Below are 18,073 nucleotides of genomic sequence, written 5' to 3'. Positions count from 1 at the left end.
GGATCTCCTAGCACTGGTAACAGCATCAATGCTTTATCTCCACAGGCAAACGCACGAATCTTAGATTTCTTATCTGCTTCTTGCTTCATTATGTGCTGTTCCACTTTCAAATGTTGTCCAGATAATTCACCTACTCTGTTTAATCTTTCTTTCACCTCAGATACATAATCTAACTGTGAGATCTCTCATTTTGTACCTATCAACTTTTCCCTAATTAATTTTAAAGGCCCTCTTACTTCGCATCCGAATAGCAATTCAAATGGAGTAAACTGAGTCATTTCATTTGGAGCATCTCTAATAGCAAATAATATAAATGGGATATATTTATCCCAGTCAGTTGGGTAATCCTGGCAATAAGCCCACAGCATTGTCTTTGGGATCTGATACCACTTTTCCAATGTTCCCTGGGATTCAGGGTGCCATGCACTTGATTTAAAGTGTTTATCCCTAAGTTATCCATGACCTTCTTAAATAGTTTGGCAGTAAAATTGGACCCTTGGTCTGACTGAATCTCCCTGGGTAATCCATAATGGGTATAGAAAGCAAGCAACTCCTCCACAACAATTTTTGCCTTGACATTCCGTAATGGAATTGCCTCCGGAAACCTGGTAGACACATCTGTTATGGTTAGCAACTACTGGTTCCCGCTTTTGGTTTTAGGGAGGGTGCCTATGCAATCAATCATAACCCACATGAAAGTTCTTCAGATGTGGGAATTGGCAACAAAGGTGCTGGTTTTATCACTGCCTGTGGCTTTCCTACCATCTGACACGTATAACAGGTACGGCAAAATTCAGCCACATCTTTATGTAATCCAGGCCAATAGAAATGCTTCTGTATCTTAGCCCAAGCCTTCCTCGCTCGTAGATGACCTCCTACAGGTAATTCATGGGGCACCCACAGTACTTCTTGTTTGTATTCTATTGGCAACACAATCTGGTAAACTTCCCATTTGTCATTGCACTAACCTGTCAAAGTCTCCATTTCAGCCTTAAGATTTTATCCTTCAGGTAATAGCATTCTGGAATACATTCTGATTCTTTTTCCGAGTAGACTTTATGATATAAATCCTTTATCATCTCATCTTTTTGTGGTAAATCCATTAATCTATCAGAACTAAACACCTCTGCCTGATCCTCTACCTGCTTAGGTTTTTCTTTTACCATTTCATCAAAGAGTGTCAGCTGACTGGACCTCAACTCCTTCATCTTTCTCCTTTATTTTCCCTTCATGCTTTAACTTATGGCTGTGAGATCTTGTCACTACTCAGTCCGGAAAAATTCCAAGGTATTTTTCTTTTAACTCCTCAGTTTCTGACTTCCTTTTAGCATCTCCACTACAATGTGCATCATTCTCACCTGTGATCCAAAAACAAACTGTATTCCTGGAGTAGCCAATTTTTATGTCACTCCCACTATCACTTCCCCAGTCTTGATTGGACTTTTGAGCCTTATCTTACACAGGGGAACAATAATCCCTTCTCCATTTATTCTGCAGATTATCACTCTCTCAGGCAATATTTCAGAAGGATTGCAAATAATTTCATCTCTTACTATTAGAGACTGACTAGCTCCATATTTCATCCAGCTCTGCACCTTGTTGTCTCAGATTTTCCAGCATCTGCAGTTCCTACTAGCTCCGTATCTCTCTATTTTCACTTCTTTACCTACTCCCCCAGTTCTTCCTAAGTGAACCTTACCCACACAGGTGAAGGCTTCGAAAAGACTGGGCACTATCTTACTATCCAGCCCGTGAATAGGCTGTGCACTCTCCTGCAGCTCCTTCACTTCTCTTAGGATTTCCTTCACTACCTCAACTAATCCCACTGGTTTAGCCTCTTTTACCACATCTTCTTTCCCAGTGCCTTTCTTAAACCACCAGCACTGTGATTTTGTGTGTCCCACTTTATTGCAGTGAAAACACGTGAGATCTTTCACATTTTTTCCACCCTCTTGGGTTTCTTTTGTCACATATGGTAAACTGTCCCCAGTGTGATCTACTTTTTGTTTTTCATTGAAGGATGTCCCTCTTTCCCAATTTCTATCCCTCACGGAATGGAATTGCTATTGGAAACTAGATTTTGTTTTGTGCACTAATGCACATTCATCCACCATGTCTGCAGCTCTTCTCACTGTTTTAACTTTCTGTTCCTCAACATAAGTTCTTATCAAGTGACTTTTTAAACTCCTCTAGCAGAATAACATCTCTAAGATCCTTATATGTCTTTTCTATCTTTAACGCTCTCATCCATTTTTACAGTTGTTCTGTTTAATTCTTTCAAACTTGATACAAGTCTGGTTAGAGACAAAAAAAACTACAGATGGTGGAATCCAATGTAGACAAACAGGAGGCTGGAAGAACACAGCAAACCAGGCAGCATCCGGAGGAAAGGAGCAGTCAGAAGTATTTACCCTTCTTCAGGACTCAGCCTAGAGAAGGGTAATACCCTAGACGTTGACTGCTCCTTTCTTCCAGATGCTGCCTGGCCTGATACAAGTCTGATCTGGTTCCTTTCTTACATTCTGAACCGTTATCTATATGCTTCTGGTACCAATTCGGAAGCACTCAAAATAGCCTGTTTTACTTCTTCATATTCTCCTGACAGCACCTCTGACAGCTCTGAAAACACTTCATTAGCCCTGCCTACCAACTTGGTCTGAATTAACATTGCTCATCATAGTCTCTGGCCAGTTCATCTGTTTAGCCAATTTCTCAAAGGAAATGAAAAAGGCTTCTACAGCTTTTTCATCGAGTTTTGGTAAGGTTTTGATATATTTGTATATATCCCTACCAGCTCTTTGGCTACAACGAGTTTGCTCATCATCACTGTCCTCCTCACTAAGCCTATCTTCTACCTTCATCTCCATCCTTTTAAGTTGACTTTCTCATCTAATTGCCAACTTCCAAAGTTCAAATTTTTTCTTTTTCTTGTTCAATCTGCTTCATCTTTTCCAACTCGAGCATTCTTTCTTTTTCTTTCTCTTCTGCTATGGCTATCCTTTCTTTTTCTCTTTCCTTTTCTTTTTCTTCTGCTTTTAACTGTAATTCAAACTGTTTCAGTTCCCTTTCCTTCTCTAACTCCAGACTTTTAAGTTCATTTTCTAACTCCGTTTGACTCATTTGCAATTTAGTTTTTTCTGACTCCACTGCATTTAACTGTTTCTCTGATGTATCTAAATGCTTGACTAACTCCATTACAATTTCAGCTTTCTTTTTGTCCTCAGTTAAACCCAATCATAGCCTGTCTGCTAATTCTAAAAGTGTCTCCTTTTTCTCTCTTTCTAAACTTTCTTGGCAAATTTGGAAAGCATCTTTGACCAGCAAAACCTCATTAGCAATGTTAAGAGCCATTTCCCCACTCTAAGCATAGAAAAAACACATCATTTTTTGAAGGGACCGTGCAATGCTTTCCACCCTAGCATTTTACAAATACCAAATTCTAACTTCTTGGCTCCCAAACCATAAATACACTACCCAACTTTGTAACACTATGCATGGCCGACTTAATATCATGCAGCCGTAAACCACTACTGCCGTGGTTACACATTCCATTTTTCAAAAGGCTTTGTAAAGTTTATCTGCAACCTGTACTGAAACACAAGGAAACCGAGAGGCTTCCTCAGTAGAGTCCATTTCATCATCTTGGTGATAGAATCTGCTGTTCTCTCTCAGGAGACCAGCATTCATGACTCAACCACAATCATTCTGCCAATGCCCCTATTGCTGCCTGTCAGCCAGAAAGTCAAACCATTCCACTCATCCTGAGGTGATTCTGTAAAGTCCTACTGGCAAGGGTTCTGTCACTGAGGATGAGGTTGCGGAGCAGACCACCATAAATTTAAAGAAGCACAGAAATTGTGAGCTCCCCAGGTGGCCCATACAACAAGCATTTTCTTTTTGAACACTGATGGTTTACTCCCAAACGCTTCCCATTTATGAATCCTTTAAGTCCACTGTTTATTTACATGCATTCAAGTGGTAGAGAAGTATCCTGAACCATGTGAACAACAGGTAGACTTGTGATTGGTGATATAAACCATGTTAGCTGAGAGTATTGTTAGGGTAGTAACATGGTCTGTCAGGTACACAATTTCCAGTTGAAGTGCTAAGTGACACCACATCCATGCTAACATCCTTCCAAGCAAGATTAACTATGTGGGTTACGCCAGAAGTGGACAGAAGCAAAATGTTTACTATTTTCACATCTGCAATCTCCTGCAATACTGGCAGCAGCAGGATTGCAGATTCAGATTTTAAGGCTTAACAGTTCTGTTTATATTCTGATCTTTCCTACATTTACCTCTGTGCTTCAGTAACAAAAGATATTTGTTACTAAGATTTCTAAAGGACTTTCATTGGTAGAAAATTTAAATCTTCACATCAATCCTGCCTTGTCTCCTGTTTGGATAGAAAATTGGAAAAAAAGTTGTAAACTTAGACTACAGGAGAGTTGAAATCATTTTATTATAATTCAGTTTTCAAATTATAACTGTATTAACTATTGAAAGGAAGAAACAATCATAAAATATTAATGGGATACTGTGGATATTAATTGTTTCATTAACTTTAAAACAAACTGTGAAAATATGAGCATGTGTATATATATTCCATCAAGTAGGGAGTGAAATTAGTTGGATTTTTTTTTTAAATCTATTTTATCCATAATGAACATATGCTCAAAGAGACGACTTGTTGCAGAAAAGGGAAAAGATGATGAGAAAATATGTTTGAAAGCCACAATTCATTGACCACCATAGTAATTTCCTGAATTCAGCAGTGCTGTCAAACAACAAGCATCAAGCAATGAGTGACCTGCCTCTACATAAGGGCATGGACATATCAGCAGTTAAGACAAGTTGCCCTCGTATGACTCCTGGGACTGCTTCAGCAATGGCAATATGAGAATATGTCATGATTCATATTTGAAAAATGAAGCAAATCCTAAAAAAAATCTTCAATATCTGAAAAAAAACTTAAATCTTTATTTAAATCTTTCAGTGAGCAATTTCAGAATGAAGATGCTGAAAGAATGTGGGTACAGTAAAATGATGGTTTAAAGGCTATACCAAGATTGAATCACTTCAAAATTGTAGTATAGCAGATCAATGTATTTCTGCTACAATTTTAAATTGCTTTTTATATATGCTCACTAGACATTGCGTCGACTTTAGCAGTCATCCAAAACCATGTCATATTTTTATATTTATAATTTATAAATTATTTTCTGTTTGTCATAAGATTGCAAAGTCCATTCATTTCACACCTCATCATAAACAGCCAAAGAAAAAATTTAGCTGCCACAAGATGTATGAGGAAATCCTTTAATAATTGCATCTAAAATTATATTGTGATAGGCAATTACAATCAACTCACATTTAAAGTCACCAAGCTGCGTGCACTTAAGGACATCAGTGGAAGAACAATGCAAAAGTAATATGCTGGCCTTATTTATTTATTACCAACCATTTTAATCACTGGGGAGTGAGATTGACAGCTGTTTAGGAGAGGTGGCAAATGCAGAGGCAGTGGAAGCAATCTGGAGAGAGGGATGTTGTGCAGGTTGGTAGGAGTTTGCAACTTTCATGTTGATCCAGATGTAACTGCTCTTGTCTCCACTTTGTTGTTGGGATTACTTCTTGTTATCTGTGTATCTTCTCTTGATGACAGCTTCCAGCAACATTTTAAGCACTACTAGCTTGGTTGTTATGTTTGAGAAAACTGATGCACCCTATGGTCAGTCGTAATTTTATTTTGCACAAGGGTTTTTTAAAAACTGTTAGGCTATCAATTTGCATATCTGTACAAGTTAAAAGTCATCTGCAGATGAAGAAAACAATTGAAGAGGCAAATGATATTTTGGCTATCATTACAAGGAGATTTGAGCACAGCAGTAAGCATTTCTCACTTCAGTTGTACTGCAATATTGTGTAAAGGTTTTGTCCCTTTATATAAGAAAGGATGCACTTGCCATTGCCGGGGTGGTGCAATGGGTGTTCACCAGATTAATCTCTGGGATGGCAGGATTGTTGTATGAAGAATCTGGACAGTATTCTGTAAAATTTCAAAGAATAAGAGGGAATCTTATGAAATGTTACAAAAATCTGCAGAATATGACAAGATGATATAAATAAAAGATTTCCCTGACTGGTGAGTCTAAAACCAGGGGAAATAATCTCAAAATAAGGAGTGAATCATTTAAGACAGAGATGAGAAGGAATTCCTTCACTCCGAAATAATGGATTTGTGGAATTTCGCATTTCAGAGGGCTGTGGATGCTCAATCATTGAGCAGGTTCAAGACTGAAATCACTCGATTTTTGAAGACTGATGATATCAAGGGATATGGCAATACAACAGTAAAGTAACATTGAGGCAGATGATCAGCCATGGTTTAATTGAAAGGTGAAGCAGACTTGGTGGACTGAATAGCTTTCTTCTATTTCTATGTTCCTGTAACCCCATTTTACCTTGCTCCACATAACATCATTTAACTTGAACAGTTTTGTTTATAGGGCTTAATTTCTCACGTTACAATGTTATTTCAGTTTAATATAATTGTGAGTGTTGCTCATCATTGCATTTCAGAGTCATCTAACATCGGGTTCCTGTCAGTGCCATATTTGAGGAATTCAGAGAAATCTTAAGCAAGTGTTTGCTTTTGCAAGGAGACAGGCCTTATGTTTTCTTACCTTCCCAAGCCTTGCCTCTCAGTGTTGCCTCTGCCAACAGACAATGTCTCTCCCACAGCATTGTGCACCGCACCCTCACCCATGCTTTGTCTCCTGGTATTGTTTTGGCCCTAACATTGGTTCATCCCTTAAGCTCCAACTACGCCCAACCCAGGCTTGTTTCCCTCTGAAATTGCCTCCCTGTATCTTTGCCTCAGTCTTTCCTCTTATCCACTTTTACTTTAGGTTTGGAGTTGATTTTTCAGCTGTTCCCTCCTCCTGGCTCCTATTGAAAATAAATTGAGAAATGCCACTCTTTACTGCACAATTTTAAAAGGATAATTAATTCTTTCTAGTGTGATGCATCTCTTGAGCCTTTAAAGAAACCATTGTTTTGTTATTGAAGTTATCACCGGCAAAGATTTTACTTTTTAATTCCACTGACAGCAACAGTATCCAATATTTTTCTGACCATCAATCTTCTCTTCACCTATCCTGAGGGTATTGACACTTGCTGGAAAAGAATACATGGTCTTTAGGCATCACACAAATGATCATTCTTAATGTGTGCTGTCAGCAACTGCTTTATCATATGAGGCATCACCGCCAAGCCTGACACTGTCCTCACCATTCATTCACACTTGAGTAATTTCCAACAGGCGCCTCTGGCTAGCAATCAGAAGTGAAACCTTGGTCTATTTTCTCCCATCTCATCCAGAGGCTCTTCGTTCGATGATATCCTCAGATGAGATTCACTAACAGCAGACTGATAATAAACTTTGGGACATTTTTTGTTATAAATGGGTCAGCTATTCCAGACTAGCTAATGCATTTCCAATTTACCCAGAGGGGGAAATATAGGTAAAATAAAGAGTAATCCTTGAAGATAAATATACAGGTGGTGTTGGACCTCTGTTTTGAAGCATACAAAACGTGTCAGATCAGTATGTCTTATTTGCTAATTTTGCTGTTTTTTTCCTTCTGTGTATTACTGAAGGAGCTAATGGTATACCATTTTCGTGCTGAGACTTCTGTAATTTGATATTTACTTTTTTAGTATATTTATCTCCACGTACTTTGTAAAAGTCAGTGTAATATAGAATAAGAGATTGTTTGATTAAGTGACAATACATACAAGTGGTGATGAAGTGTTCAACAATCAGAGTTGATGATCTAACAAGAAATTTATAATAATTTTTCAGCATAATCAGTAACTGAGAAAATAACCTGCCTGGGAGAGGTACTAAATGAATATTTTGCATCAGTTTTTACTGTGGAGAAAGAAATGGAAACTAGAGAACTTGGGGGGGAAATAAATATTGATGTGCTAAAAACAGTTCACATTATAGAAGAGGAAGTGCTGGAGATCTGAGAAAATATAAAGGCAGATAAATCTCTGGGACCTGATCAAGTGAATCCCAGGACATTGTGAGAAGTTAGGGAAGAAATTGCAGGGCCTTTAGCAACCTTAGGTGAAGAGCCAGAGGAGAGGAGGGTAGCTAACATTATGCCTTTATTGAAGAAAGGCTGTAAGGAGAAGTCTGGGAGCTATGGACCTGTGAGCCTGACATCGGTGATGGATAAATTGTTGGAGGTGACTCTGAAAGATAGGAACTACATGCAGTTGGAGAAGCAAGGGCTGATTAGGGATAGTCAGCAAGGTTTTGTGCGAGGGAAATCATGTCTCACAAATTTGATTGAGTTTTTTTGAGGAAGTAACCAATAAGATTGATGATGGCAGAGCAGTTGATATTGTTTATTTGGACTTTATTAAAGGTTCTGCATGGCAAACTATCTAGTAGAGTTAGATCACATCGGATTCAGAGTGAGCTTACCAATTGGATACAAAATTGGCTTGATGATAAAAGATAGAGGGTGGTGATGGAGGGTTGTAGCTTGGACTGGAGGCTGTGACCAGCAGTGTTCCGCAGGGATTGGTCCACTTTTATTTGTCATTTATGTAAATGATTTGGATGAAAATATGGGAGACATGGTTAGTATATTTGCAGATGAAATCAAAATTGATGGTACAGTTGACAGTGAAGTAGTTTATCTAAGATTACAAAGAGATCTTGATCAATTGGCTGAGGAATGGCACATGGAGTTTAATTTGAATAAATGTGAGGTATTGCATTTTGGTAAAACAAACAAGGGCAGGATTTATACAATTAATGGTAGGGACCAGGGAAGTGTTATAGAGCAGAGAGACCTAGGGATTGAGAGAGATCATTTTTTTGAAATTATGCATCACAGGTAGACAGGGTGGTTAGGAAGGCATGGGTTAGGATAGTTTGAGTTATAAAAATAGGCTGGGACTTTTCTCACTGGAGCATGGGAGGTTAAAGGGTGACCTTATAGGAGTTTATAAAGTCATGAGCATAGATCAGAAAACAGCAAGGGTCTTTTCCCTACAGTGGGGGAGTTCAAAACTTGGGGGCATATTTTTAAGGTGAGAGGAGTAAATTTTAACAAAAGACATGAGGGCAACTATTTTACACAGAGTGGTTCGCATGTGGGATGAACTGCCAGAGGAAATGGTGGATGCAGGTACAATTACAGCATTTAAAAGATATTTGGATGAGTACATGAATTGTAAAGGTTTGGAAGGATATGGGCCAAATGCAGACAAGTGGGACTAGTTTAGTTTGGGAATATGGTCGGCCTGGACTAGGGAAGGGTCTGTTTCCATGCTGTATGACTCTGACTCTATAACTGATTATAAAACCTTCTCTAAGAGTGAATGGCTGCTTTGAAAGGCAGTTAATTTCTTTGAGCATGGGAACGGTCTGTGGTTTCAGATGATTAAGCTCCTGTACACTGTATTGAAGAGGAAGAAGGGATATTATTCATTTCAGCTACAATAATGTGTATATGCATGTGATGAAGGAATATATTTGTCACAAATTTACATCATTGTGCTGTGTGCAAACAACAAGAAAACATTTTACAGTCTCCTGGTTTGCCTGAAATGAATCTTCCATCAAGATTTATGAAAGAATAGAGAATCACCAATTAGTTAGAATGCAAGTCACAGTTTAGTGAATTAACCAATACAAGACAAGTGTAAGGTATTCAGAGATGAACTAGCAAATAAGTAAATAAAATGGCCTCTAAACCTGCATGAGAGCATAAAAATAAGTTTTTAGTTTTAGAAAGCATGATTTTATTTTATTCACTGATTTCTGTTGAACCGACACTTATAGAATCTAATTATTCTGAGAATAAATGGATTGAAAGTGCAAGGCCTTCATCTATTGTACTTTCCCAGCACATTGTATGTACTGCTCCTCTATCAATAAGAAATATCCAATCTAGGAAATGATCTTAGCTAGTGAAATACGGGCACTACATTTATGTGCATCTTATCACATCTCTCAGAGGCACATCATATTCAGTAAATTGTGTTCAGAAGTGAAGATAAATGAGTGGGTTGGATCAAGAATAGATGTTTAGGAATCAAAAGGATTGCTTTAGAGACATAAAGATATCTGTGTACATAAATTTGAATCGAAGACTTGACATCCATGTCTTAGCAACAATTAAAAGAGAAATTGGAAGTAAAAACTAGAAAGTGAGAAGAAAAATCAAGTGGATGGATAATATTATCGTGTGGACTGGGTGAGGCTTGAAAAACGTTAAAGAAGCCAGATGCCAAATTGATATACTAAGGCTCAGGTGAAAATGAATGAGCAAATACAATGACTTGTTGTATGCGCAAATAGAACACCAATATTGTGCAGTGAAAGATCCTGCTGAACCAGCAGTTCATTTCTTTTGAGGGTGCCGATTGATGGAGTTAATTCGACCAGCTGACTCTTACAAAGCACATTTCTGACTTCTTTTTCAATGCCATGTTCATTTGGAGCAGTGGATCTTGTTGATGCCCAGACCTTCTGTTCTTCAAATTGTCAGAGGCTGACATACTCTGGTGGATGAACTCTGGGATGCTTTGGCTGTCTCAATGCACTGACTACATGGCAAATTTGCAAGATGTTCAGACATTTGATGGGCAGCTATCCAGCATCAGGCATCCTCAGAGAAAGTCCTCAACTCTGAGTTAGAGTCAGAGACTTTAGAGGGTTCCAACTTACTTCCCTTTAATACCATTAAAAAGATTAAAACCTATTGTAACTCTCAGCTAACTATATTCCTGACCTTTGAATCTTCATACTGTCAACTATCCAGTAAATGCACTGATGGTCCGCAACAATAAACCACACTTCTCTGTAATACAATCCCACCCTGTAACAGCTGAATGCCCTTTCCAGGCACATGGCCCATCCATGACACCAACCCCTTCATCTGGACAGGAGAATGTAACCTGACCCACTCTGCCTGCTCATACGTTTATGTGCCACCTTTAGATCCTGCCAATTCGACCACTTAGCCACTTGCCACCCCACCACCTTACCCACCTGGCATTCTGACACCCTCACATCCAGCTGGCACCCTACCATCTGACCTAGCTTACACCTAAACCCTCACTAACCTGCAAGATTTTGTCTTCCACTTATTCCTTTGCCCTTTTTTTAGCCCTTAAGCTAGTCTATCCTTCCAACCATCCTCATGTCCCCTTATAGGTACTGAGTCTCAACTGATGCTTCACCCTTATGCACTCAATGAGAATTCAACTATTCACCATCATGGGCAGATGTCAGGAGCTATGCTAAGACAAAGTTGTGGTACAGTGGTAATGTCCATTGCTCTAGGTTCAAGTTCTATCTCAGGACTTGGTGACTATGGAAAATGTATCATGTTATGAGCAAGTATATTGATCATCAATCTGTGAACACTTCTGATACACCTATGTTATGGTAAAAGAAGATGAGTTTCTTGGTCACGTAGAACTGTCTGGTAGCTGCAGTGTAACAACGTTCCATGTTTAAAAAAAAGCTCCACAGGCAAATGCCATGAGCAAGTGTCCTTTTCCTTCAAAGGGCTGTAGGCTCTGAACTCATCTCCTTTTACCTTGACTCTGTCTTTGTCCTTTTCCCCCTCGGAGTCCAGGAACTCCCCACCTACATTCAGGACACCACTCATACCCTCCACCTCCTCCAATTCCCTGGCCCCCAAAATCTCATCTTCAACATGGACATCCTGTCCCTGTACACTTGTATCCCCCATGCATATGACCTAAAGACTCTTCGCTTCTTCATCTCCCTCAGGCCCAACCAATCCCCTACACGAACACCTTCATCCGCTTGTCCTTACCCTGAGCAACTTCTCCTTTAACTCCTCCCACTTCCTACAAAATAAGGGGTTGGTTATGGGCACCTGTATGGGCCCAGGCTGTGCCTGCCTCTTCGTAGGATAAGTGGAACAGCCCTTTTTCTGCTGTTACACCAGCAGCATCCTTCACCTCTTCCTCCACTACATTGATGATATACCAACGCTGTCTCATGCCTCCAAGAGGATCTTGAACCATTCATCAACTTTACTAACGTCTTTCACCTGAACCTCAAATTCACCTGGACCATCTCCAATACTTCCTTCCCCTTCCTCGACCGCTACATCTCTGTCTCCTGGTTACCACCTCAACACTGACATCTATTTCAAACCCACCAACTCCCATAGTTACCTCCACTACCCCTCCTCTCACCCACCCTCCTGCAAGAATGCGATCCCATTCGCCCAATTCCTCTGCCCCCGCTGCATCTGCTCCTGAGATGGAGCATTCCACTCCCCAAAATCCCAGATGTCCTCCTATTTCAAGGACAGCAACATTACCTCCCCACCCCACCATTGATTGAAAATGCCCTCAACCACATCATTGCATTTCCTGTACTTCTGCCCTCACATCCCCTCCCTCCAAGAAAAATAAAGACAGAGTCCCCTTGGTCCTCACATACCACTCCATCAACCTCCTCATCCAGTGTATCACCCTCCATCACTTCCACCACCTACAGTCCAACCCCATGACCAAAGAGATATTTCCCTCCCCACCCCATCTGCCTTTCATAGGGACTGCTCACACTGCGACTCTCTTGTCCGATCCACACTCCCCACTAACCCCACCACCCCCAGCACCTTTCCCTGCAACTGCAGGAAGTGTTACACCTGCCCCTAAACCTCCCCCTCACCTCCATTCAAGGCCCAAAGCAAACTTTCCACATTTGACAGGGGTTCACCTGTATATTCTCCAACCTGGTCTACTGTATCCGTTGCTCCCAATACAGCCTCCTCTACATCGGTGAGACCAAGCGCAGACTCGGGGACTGTCTCGTGGAGCATCTGCGCTCTCTATGCAATAATCAAAAACACCTTCTGGTAACCAACAATTTTAACTCCCCCTCCCACTCCCTGGGTGACATGTCCATCCTGGGCCTCCTCCAGTGACACAATGATGCCACATGCAAACTGGAGGATCAACACCTCATATTCCACCTCAAGAGCATACAGCCCGATGGCCTGAACATAGAATTCATCAGTTTCAAAATCTCCCCACTTTCTGCATCATCCCACCTTCAAACCTCCCTCTCATTCCCGCCTCCTTGACCTGATACAGCCTGCCCATCTTCTCTCCCACCTATCTGCCCCACCCTTCCCACCAACCAATCCCTACTACCCCTTACCTGCATGCACCTATCATCATCCCACCTCCCTTCCCCCAGTCCCACCTCTCCTCCCTCTCACCTCCTTTACCTGACACAACCTGTCCATCTTCTCTCCCACCCATCTGCCCCATCCTTCCCACTGACCAATCCCCATCCACCCCATCTGCATCCACCTATCACCATCACACCCACCTTCCCCCAGCCCCACCCCTCCTCCCTCTATTTATTTCCCAGCTCCCTTCCCCCTCCGCAGTTCTGAAGAAGGGTCCCCACCTGAAACGTCAACTTCCCTACTCCTCTGATGCTGTGTTCTTCCAGCTCCACACTGTGTTGGCTAGGTAATGATAGTATGTGTATTAAAACCAGTATTGAATACAATGTGAGATCTAACAAATTCAGACTGAATAAAAATTACTTTATACTACCGTTTAAGCACTCATCGATCAGATGAACTGCAAATTAGATTCAAAGTAAATATCCTGAACAATACATTTAAAAGAATTTTGCCAGAGTCGTTTTTCTATCCTATCCAACATTCTTGTTGTAACGGTATAGTTTGATGGATTTTTTTCAGCATTTCTTTAAAAGTAATTAGAAATAATCATTCAAATGGCTTAATTTATTTTACACCTTGGTTATTCAACACCAATTTGAAGAGAGTTTGTGTTTGATGTTCCCAGGTGCCGTGTTTAGTTAGTTCATAAAATTACTTCCATTCCATTTGAGTAATTCTCTTTGTGCATTAATTTTTAGTAAACTCTTCAAGGGAAAGTGAATTGTGATACATATATTTGGTAGCTATCTACATGTTTTATAAACACTAGTTAGATGAGGTTTGGACAGCTGCCATTTTGTGAGAATAGTCCACAAAGACATATCTTACAATCTCGAGATCTATGCAGGAGCATCTTAGATCACTTCTCCTGACTGTACTATCTCCAAATGTTGCAGGAAAATCAACTTATCACATCAAACTAATACTTTATCCATGGCAGTGTTATTGGGAAAGTTAGCTACACAGGTGATCCAGATCTCTACAACTTGTAGCTGTTTCTATTTTAAACATTTAGAATGGGGTGGCAGATCCCTAGAGTAAATTTCTATAGAGGTATTGCAGTATGCTAAAGTGAAATCTTCCTGATTTTCTTTATGATTGGCAGTCAATTACTTAATCGCAAGCAGGACAGCAGCAAGTGGATTGGAAATGGGTGTGAGGTTGGAGGTAAAAATTGGTATCGTTCCCCAACTTTGGAGAGTGAAAAAGTCAGTGGAGATCCTGGTCATTCGAAATAACCACTGTTTTAACCCACTATCACACCTCACCCTTCACCCACTGTACAGTATATGGTATTTGGACTTCTGATAAAGACAGGTTCAATTGTTTAGCACCATAAAGCTAAATAGGCAATCAAAATTCAATCTAAATCTAAAGAATAGCCAATCTGGTGAGATAAAAGAGTTGCCATCAGCACTCATTTTGTGATGGAAGACAGAGCAGCAACAATTATTAATAGCAATTAGTTTGACGAACCCAAAAAATGTTGTAGATTTCATTTTCCTACCGAAAATTTTCATTTTAGAATTACAGCACTTTTAAGGTTAAGTCTTGTTTTAAATTTGCAGCATTCATGATTTATTCTTCAACTAATCATGACTTGTGATTAACGCCTGGCCTGAACATCTTGCATGTTGTAATTCTTTTCTCTGAATTCATTGAGTAAAACACTGGGATGTATCAATTCTTCCATACCTGAGTATTTACTTCCTACTGTGGAAATTTCAGTTGATTTCACAGCAACAGTTAAAGAGGATCTATTTTATCAATGTATTTACAGGGCTCTTAATTGCTCTTTAATTGCACCAATATAAAATACAAAATGTTCTCTTTCCCTTTCTTGTATTACAGAAGGTACTGCTACAGAGAGCTGATTTCCAAGCATCATCTTCACAAAGTGAGTGCATGCTTTTGGTAAATAGGTGAAAGACAGTAATGAATGAAACCTAAAGTCACATGGAATATATTTAACTTTTGGAATATGGAAATTTTGCCACACTGTTAGATATACAGCTTTCCTAGTTTTTGTTTTCATTGTCTTCGAAAAAAATATAGATCAAGGGAACTATGCAACATATGGTCAATTTCATTAGAAACGGGTTTACCCTCTCCCCAAAATTTAGTTATTCCTAATATTTTGGTGGCTTTCAACATGTAGAATTTATAACATTTGCATGTTTCTTTTTAAATATTTATGTTGACAAGTGTCATAATGAAGAACTGAAGCAAATATAGGATGTAAAAATATTTTGTAAATTGCGTTACAGTATTTCTTCATTTAAAATTTTAGTCTTGTTAAGTGAAAGTAACATCAAAACAGTGTCAAAATTTTCAGACCTAAATATTGTTGGTAATGTATCTGTGTGCCTTTGTAAGGACTTCCCAGCATCAGATGATTGATTGAGTTGAACATTAAGGTCATATAGATCACACTCCACCACTGTAGTAGTAGTGAAGTGAAGCATTCTTCTTGGTCATTTAATGCCTGCTTTCTTAAAGTACTTGCGGAAGGTAATTTAAATAAACTGAATAGGCATTTATCATTGTAATGGCACTGCTATGATATCTATGGGACATCAGCTAGATGTGAGGCCGGTATTTGTGGCATTAGCAAGCTGCTGAAGGTCACTACGTGAAAATTGGCCCACTACAAGATGGTTGGCTCCTCATACAGCTAAATGCAAGAATACATTGTGGACATCACTAGTAAGACTGAAGGAAAGTGAGGTGGGTGGTATCAGTAGGCTATAATCAGTAAAGAGAGATTATAATCAGAATGCAATACGTTCCGACTGAATTTTTTTTTAATTTCCAAAATATACTTGTATTCATAAAAAAGATTTACATATACACACAGTCACAAACACAGTTCAGTTCTGTACAGTAGCATATCAAGGAAACAAAAACATTGGATTTTGACTGTATCCAACAAACCAATGACATCTATTACATGTGCAAGACTATATTTATATGCATTTGAGGCCCCGGGAGGGTCCGATAACTGAACAGACCCCCATTTAGTTTCAACATAAAGCCTCCCGACAGTGGTCTTTCCCCATTACACGTTGGCAGCAGCTGCTGCAAGCTTTAGGGCATCTCTCAGCATGGAGTCCTGGACCTTGGAATGTGCCAGTATGCAACACTCGGTCGAGGTTAACTCCTTGTTCTGGAAGGCCAACAAGTTTCGGCAGACCAGAGAGCATCTTTCACCAAGTTGATGGTCCTCGAGGAGCAGCCGATATTTGTCTCGGTTTCCGTCCCGGGGAACAGACCGTAGAGCAGAGTCCTGCGCCATGGAGTTGCAACTTTCTCCAGACTTCCTTTGCAAAGGAACATTCCAAAAGGAGATGTGTGACAGTCACTATCCCTCTGCAGCTGCTTCCAGGGCAGCGTGCAGTGGCGCAGAGAGTCCAGGTGTACATGAAGGATCTCACCGGTCGTGCCATTCTCATCACTAGCCAAGCAATGTCTTGATACTTGTTGTAGAGTTCTGGTGATGAGGCATTCTGCCAAATGACTTTGACAGTCTATTCAGAAAAACCATGTGATAGGATGTAGTCTCTCCTTTACTCGGAGGGTCTCAAAGTCACCACATGCTGACCACTTCCTGATGGACTTGTGCCTGAAGGTCTTCCTTTGCAAATTTCTTCACAAAGCACAGGTAAAATGGAACAGTCCAATTCTTAGAGCGTTCTGTAGCAACAAGGCCAGTCCCATCCTTCAAAACACCAGGAACAGGTAGAACCTCAGTACGTAGTGATATTTGGTGCAGCCGCATATAAAGGTACGAGAGTGGCATTGGTTATGTTCCACGCCCCCCTAATTCAGAGTTTTGTACGTGGAGTCCCTGCAGACACAGACCATCTTAGATCTCCAGATGAAGTGGAAGATGGCTCGGGTAACTAAAACAGCTCTGGTCCAGGGAATGGTCCAGACCTGTGCCACCTACAACAATAGCAAGAGTGCCTCACACCTGATGATCAGGTTTTTACCCCCAATGGCTAGGGAGCGGTGCTCCCAAGAGACCAGTTGCTACATCAATTTGGTGATGCGTTGCTCCCAAGATTTTGTGCATGCCCTGGCCCCTCTGATCGTTATTCCCAGCACATTCAGGTAACCTGTCCTGATGGTGAAGGGGATAAAGGATCGGTCAGCCCAGCTCCCAAAGAACATGGCCTCACTCTTGCCTCGATTTACCTTGGCTCCCGAGGCCAGTTCAAACTGGTCACAGATGTTCATTAGTCTGCACACTGATAGTGGATCTGAGAGGAAAACAGTGATGTTGTCCATGTACGGGGAAGCTTTGACCTGCAGGTCTCTGCTGCCTGGGTTAGTTACCCCTCTTAGACTTGCATTCTTCCTGATGGACTCAACAAAGAGCTATATATAACACACAAACAAGGCAGGAGAGAATGGGCAGCCCTGCCTGACTCCAAATCTGATCGGGAAGCTTTCTGATCGCACCCATTGATTTAGACTGCACTAACGATGTCGGTGTAGAGCGGTCAGATCCAGTTACAAATTCCCTCCCCAAGCCTGTTTTGGAAAGCACATCCCACATGAAGATGTGCAATATTCTGTCAAAAGCCTTCTCCTGGTACAGGCTGATAAGGCAGGAGTCCAGCTCCTATCTTGCACATAGGCAATCATCTCCCTGAGGAACATGAGGTTGTCTGAGATCATCCTACCCAGTACAGAACAGGTTTGATCAGGCCGAATCACTGATCCCAGGGCAGACCTGACCTGGTTAGCAATAACCTTAGACAGGATTTTGTAGTCTACATTCAGCAGTGAAAT

The 18,073-nt window shown here is 40.5% G+C and overlaps 1 long non-coding RNA gene across 1 annotated transcript in view; it reads left to right on the top strand.

Moving 5' to 3' along the window:
- Window positions 1-18,073, top strand: part of LOC125484842 — a 203,729-nt gene that overhangs the window by 119,121 nt on the left and 66,535 nt on the right. Inside the window, exon 2 of the long non-coding RNA XR_007263665.1 lies at window positions 15,128-15,173. This is a non-coding gene — a long non-coding RNA (uncharacterized LOC125484842). The remainder of the gene's footprint in view (window positions 1-15,127; window positions 15,174-18,073) is intronic.

Source organism: Rhincodon typus, chromosome 14 (assembly GCF_021869965.1).
Source record: "Rhincodon typus isolate 14 chromosome 14, sRhiTyp1.1, whole genome shotgun sequence".
Classification (NCBI taxonomy): Eukaryota; Metazoa; Chordata; class Chondrichthyes; order Orectolobiformes; family Rhincodontidae; genus Rhincodon; species Rhincodon typus.
The sequence above is the reverse complement of the archived record's forward strand: the minus strand, read 5'-3'. Positions and strand labels throughout refer to the sequence as shown.